The following is a 6,126-nucleotide window of genomic DNA, read 5'->3' as shown; positions in this document are numbered from 1 at the left end:
CTAGCTTGTTTTGTGGCCATTTTTATCATGATATGTTTCAGTCTTTTCTTAACAATACTTGTCGGTGTTATTATAAAGGAAAACTCTTCAGGATGTGAGGTAACTTTAAAATAAGTAACTTCTGGATTTTACAGTAATTCCACTTTGCATTGCTCCATATCACACCACACTGATTATTTTCCCATAACTGGACACCCCCCTGATTATGAGTCCAACGTTAGTGCCAGTCAAACCAGACAGGTGAGGATTGTAGACACTTTATCCACAGCGGCTTACATTGATCTCATTTATACAGTATAGCTGAGCAACTGAGGCCCAGGATTGGCAGCTTGGTGGCCCTGGGATTCAAACTCACACCCTTACCACTGAGCTACCACCAAACTACAGTAATAACTACATTCACTGATATGATTTACTTTTAATTAGGATTCAGATGAATCATAGGAACAGCGCCGAGGCCCGAGCTCACTGAGTCGTCATTAATCATGATGGCAAACTGATCTGTTATATAAACATCTGTAAAGCCTTTTGAGTAACAGCCATTAGATTATGGTTCTGATGAATAAATCTACATGAGCGTATATGAGGAACAACGTGTGTGTGTGTGTGTGTGTGTGTGTGTGTGTGTGCGTGTGTGTGTGTGTGTGTGTGTGTGTGTGTCGAACACCTGTGAGTATAGTGACAATGTTGAACAATAAAACTGTGTGTTGGAGTGTGTCCTATGTTTGTGTGTGTGTGTGTGTGTTTGTGGGTGTCTAAAACACCTGTGAGTATAATGACAATGTTGAATGCTAAAACTGTGTCTTGTGTGTGTGTGTGTGTGTGTGTGGATGTGTGTGTGGGTGTGGGTGTTCCTAAACTTGAAGGCCAAAGCTTGAAGGCAGACATGGTGACTCCTTTAAGTGAGCGTGGCTTTGTTTCCTCCACATTGTGTGCGAGTGTGTCTCCAGCGCACAGATGCTTTGTCTAAACAGCTCCCTCTGTCTATTATATTCTTTCCGTTTAGACGGGCGTCTCGGGCTGTCACTGACAGTCTTGTCCCCTTGTGTGTGTGTGTGTGTGTGTGTGTGTGTGTGTGTGTACTGTATTCAGATGTTTAACAATGACCGTGCACCAGCTGATTTCCTGAGCAGCCTTTCCTCGGATTCTTCAGTCACCACAGAGGCTTCCAGCTAACACACAAGCTTGCAGACACACAATCATTCCCTCACTATGCAGCGGTGCAGTGTGACAGTCCCAGTCTCTCCGAGGACGGGCGGGGATAACCTTTCTATTCAGAAGTCCTGGAGAAAGAGGCTGAGGAAGAGGAGGGAGTTGAGTGCCAGTGAGGCTCCACTCAGGAAACGCACACGCTGTTCCCTTTACTGCATTGTTGCCTGATGAAAGATAAATTGTCAAACTCTATAAATAAATAAATAAATAAATAAATGAATGAATGAATTAAAAAGACGTTCCATTTTAATTCCGTTCGAAGATTCTATTTCTGACTCCTAGGAAATGAAACGTCTTTTCTTGAAAAGTTTCTTGCATTCAATTCATTTTATTTAGAACGCTTGAGAATGTCACAAAGCAGTTTCACAGAAATCCCAGTGGAGATTTAGAGCCCTAATGAGCATCTCATCGAGTGTTCTCATAGAGTGTTCTCTGGTTTGCTCCTGACAGAACAGAGCTGTGGTAGCTAAAGTGGTTAAGGGTTTAGTTTGATGCTTGGAAGGTTGGGGTCCAAACCCCAGTGCTGCACGACTACCACTGTATTACTACGGATGTATATGTGACAAAAATAAAGGTGGCTTCTTCCACTCCCTGGACAAACTCCCTGAGATGACATTATATTACGACGACAAGGAGTTAGATTAAAAATGGATCCCGAGTGGGGCACGGTGGCTTAGTGGTTAGCATGTCCGCCTCACACCTCCAGGGTTGGGGGTTCGATTCCCGCCTCCGCCTTGTGTGTGTGGAGTTTGCATGTTCTCCCCGTGCCTCGGGGGTTTCCTCCGGTTACTCCGGTTTCCTCCCCCGGTCCAAAGACATGCATGGTAGGTTGATTGGCATCTCTGGAAAATTGTCCGTAGTGTGTGAGTGTGTGTGAGTGAATGAGAGTGTGTGTGTGTGTCCTGCGATGGGTTGGCACTCCGTCCAGGGTGTGTCCTGCCTCGATGCCCGATGACGCCTGACACTCTCTGATGACACTCTCTAGCTGTAAGAATTCAGAAATAAACCATTAGGTAAAAAAATACCAAAACATAATAAAAACCAAAGCAAATCATATCACAACGATTAAAAACATTTACAATACGCAACCGATCACAGCGCTCACTCGTACACGGAAATATCCAACACGCACCGTGGTCCATAAAATCATGGCAAGGACTTCAACTAATGTTCACATTAAACAGCTGAATAAGGAAAATGTTTGTCGGTGAGAGATATTAGCTTTTCGGAAACTGCTGATCTCCTGGGATTAGCGAGAAAAACAAAAAACATTCAGCCAGACTGGTTGAAGTTGACAGGAAGGATCTGATTAACTCGAATGAATACTTGTTATGACCGCAGTGAGCCGAAAAGCATCTCAGAAACACGACATGTGGAGCCTTGAGGTGAATCAGGTACAGCCTGATCTTATCCAGAGTGACTATGGGGTTTTTTACACCTGGTCACTTCCTGCGTTTTCTGTGATCAGATAGCTATCCGATGGTAAAAACACCAGGTCTAAATGCCCTCTGAAACATTTTGGAGACGGATATAAATCCGATTGCACAAACCCCTTCAGGAGGTGGTCTGGGACGCAGGTGTAAATGCATGTGGTTGTTCAAACCACATACGTCAGCGCTAAACTCCTCCCAAACGGACGTACGTCACTCGCAGGTGACTCACGAGTCGTGCATTGTGCCAGAAACAAATATGTTTTCCCACCAGCGCTGACTCCGATCTTTCACCCAGGCGTCTCGTCGGGTCTTAAAATGCACTGCGAAAATGCAGCAAACAGTAAACGCTGTTTTTTTGTATCAACCGCATACACCAAAGCGTGTTCCATTTCAATTACCCCGTAAATGAGGTAAAATCTATTAGCATTTTGGGCGGGAGTAGAAAGATCGGATCGATATCCGATTCGCCGAGACGCATTTATGTGGCCTGATGTAAATGGAAAGGTTTTAACCAACCAGATAGCTATCGGGTCAGAGACAACACATGAAGTGACCAGGTGTAAAAAGGCCCTATAATATATACACAGTACTGTGCAAATGTTTTAGGCAGGTGTGAAAAAATGCTGTAAACAAAGAACGCTTTCAGAAATATAAATAATGAGTGTAATAATTTCTGTCAATTTACAAAATGCAAAGTGAGCAAACGAAAGAAAAATTCGAAATCAAATCAATATTTGGTGTAACTACTGTACTGTACCTTTTGCCTTCGAACCGGCACGAAGCGACGGCACGGCCCCTACGGAGCCCTGATCTCGACATCATCGAGTGTGTCTGGGAATTACATGAAGAGACAGAAGGATATGAGAAAGCCTACAGAACATCCACAGAAGATCTGTGGTCAGTTCCCCAAGACGTTTGGAACGACCTACCGGCCGAGTTCCTTCACAATCTGTGTGTAAGTGTACCTAGAAGAATTGCTGCAGTTTTGAAGGCAACGTGTGGTCACAGCAAATATTGATGTGATTTAGATTTCTCTTTTGTTCGTTCACTGAATTTTGTTCACTAATTGATTAAAAAAATAAATGTTTAACGCTTCCATTTTTGAAAGCGTTCTTTGTTTGTTTGTTTACACCTGCCTAAAACTTTTGCACAGTACTATAAATATCTAATTTATATAACTGAGCAGTTCAGGGTGGGTTAAGGGCCTTGTTTAGGGGCCCCACAGTGGCAGCTTGGCTGTACTCGGATTTGAACTCACAACCTTCTTGAGCTACAGTACCACCACCCCATTGGAGACAGTGTGTCTGGGAGGGTTGTGTCAGGAAGGTCATCCGGGGTACGGATCAGATGATCTACTGTGACAACCCTGAACATGGAGCAGCCCAAGGACAGCCGCAAAAACAACAACAACAACAACAACTCTACTCAAAACTCTTTGATCATTACCCAGAATCCCTGTCTGACGTCCGACGTGGACAGACGTGCGAGTGGATGATGTTACACAAGACCCTGACGCTATACTGCACTCACTCCTGTCATGTGGATGACCAACATTGACATTCTGATGCACTTGTTTTTTTTTCCTTCGTTTGTGTTTTCTTTCATCCGTCTGCCTTTTAAGCCTCAGCATGTGTTTCTATATTGATCACAAGTCAATTATTCACAGCGTTGTGTGATCCTACACAATCATACACAGTGCAACGCCTTTTATGACCGATTAATAATAAGTTAAAAAAAAAAAAGATAGAATAGGTTATAAAAAAAAGATAGAATAAACAAGAATACTGAAATTTCCTGTTGAATAAAATGGGAAGTTATGGCAATATAGAGTATATGAATACAGTGAGTGATATGATGATATTAATGATATGAATATAGAATTTTGTGTGTATTTGTGTGTTTGTGTGTGTGTGTGTGTGTGTGTGTGAGAGAGTGTGGTTTGTGGTGTATTATGTGTACGTGTGGTTATCGTGTAAGTTTCTGTTCATGACTTCTTGACCCATCTGGATTTCATCAAGTCATCGTCACGTGTCACTCCGACCACAGCTACGATTTCAGTCTCTGTATTTACACAAGCATCGATCAGAAGCCAATCATTTACAAATCCCAATCGTGACTCTTGATTCACATGTGTGTGTGTGTGTGTGTGTGTGTGTGTGTGTGTGTGTGTGTGTGTGTGTGTGTGTGTGTGTGTGTGTGTGTGTGTGCGTTGGAGAGCCGACCTGTCTCATCCCGACCTTTACGTTACAGGCCCTCTCTGTCCTCGCTCGTCACATGAAAGCCAAACAGTGATGTTGTCATTTCGTTTTCTCCTTACTTCTGCTTTTCCTCATTGTCTCTCTCTCTTACACTATAACTCTATGTCTCTCGCCCGATGTTTTCACCGTATATTGATTGGTAGCTCATTTGCAGTGTGACCATGTTTTACGAATAAGTCACATGAGCAATAACAGCAGGGCTTCAGTGTGTGTGTGTGTGTGTGTGTGTGTGTGTGTGTGTGTGTGTGTGTGTGTGTGTGTGTGTGTGTGTGTGTGTGTGTTTCACAAAAGGGCCTCACAGGATTGCTGTGTGTAGGAGAGGTGTTGGCAGATTGGTATGTCAGAGCGTTGCATCACTGCAGGGCATTCAAAGTTAAAAAAGGTCAAAGACCTGCACAGGATGATGGGAAACCACAGAGGGGAGGACAGAGATTTAGTAAACATTACTTCATCCTTCACTGCTGTTTTTTTTCCACTTGGCACAGGCAGTGTAATTTAAAAAAAAACATTAAAGCATTAAAGTTTTATTGTTACTAAAGTGACTCGCTCATGTCTGTTCCTTCTCTACAACATTAGAAGGTTTCCTCTGCAAATGATCCAAAACGCAGCTGCGTGACTTGTTTTCAACCTTCCTAAGTTCTCGCATATCACCCCGCTGCTGCGATCCCTCCACTGGTAGCTGAACGCATCAGATTCAAAACACTGATGCTGGCCTACAAAGCCAAAAACAGACCAGATTCCTCTTACCTCAAAGCCCTCATCACTCCTCACACTGCACCTCACACCCTCAGAGCTACCAGCACTGCTCGACTGGTCCCACCATCTCTCAGGGTAAGAGGCAAGTATACTACAAGACTCTTCTCTGTTCTGGCACCAAGGTGGTAGAATAAACTTCTCCTAGAGGTCCAGACAGCCGAGTCACTGGCTATCTTCAAACGATGGTTGAAGACCTACTTATAAATCACTGAACCATGTTTTAGACTCGTGGTATCTTAAGTCTGTAGCCTAGTGAAGTCTGTAGCCAAGTGAACCAGAGTTCATGCATTCAGTGATAGAGACTTAGCACTTTTTTATGTCAGTCTGGATAAGAAAGTCTGCCAAATGCTGTAAATTCATTCATTCATTCATTTTCTACCGCTTATCCGAACTTCTCGGGTCACGGGGAGCCTCGGGTCATCTCAGGCGTCATCGGGCGTCATCGGGCATCGAGGCAGGATACACCC

At 43.7% G+C, this 6,126-nt stretch overlaps 1 long non-coding RNA gene across 1 annotated transcript; it reads right to left on the bottom strand.

The window, feature by feature from the left end:
* Positions 1-2,051: 2,051 nt before the first annotated feature.
* Positions 2,052-5,440, bottom strand: LOC125140083. Its single transcript, XR_007139312.1, has 3 exons — positions 4,868-5,440; positions 3,403-3,476; positions 2,052-2,197 (listed from the first exon to the last, which is right to left on the bottom strand). It is a non-coding gene; the product is annotated as an uncharacterized LOC125140083 (long non-coding RNA).
* Positions 5,441-6,126: the final 686 nt, after the last annotated feature.

This window comes from Tachysurus fulvidraco, chromosome 23 (assembly GCF_022655615.1).
Source record: "Tachysurus fulvidraco isolate hzauxx_2018 chromosome 23, HZAU_PFXX_2.0, whole genome shotgun sequence".
NCBI classification, from domain to species: Eukaryota; Metazoa; Chordata; class Actinopteri; order Siluriformes; family Bagridae; genus Tachysurus; species Tachysurus fulvidraco.
Note: the sequence above shows the minus strand (reverse complement) of the source record. Positions and strands in the feature narration are given on the sequence as shown.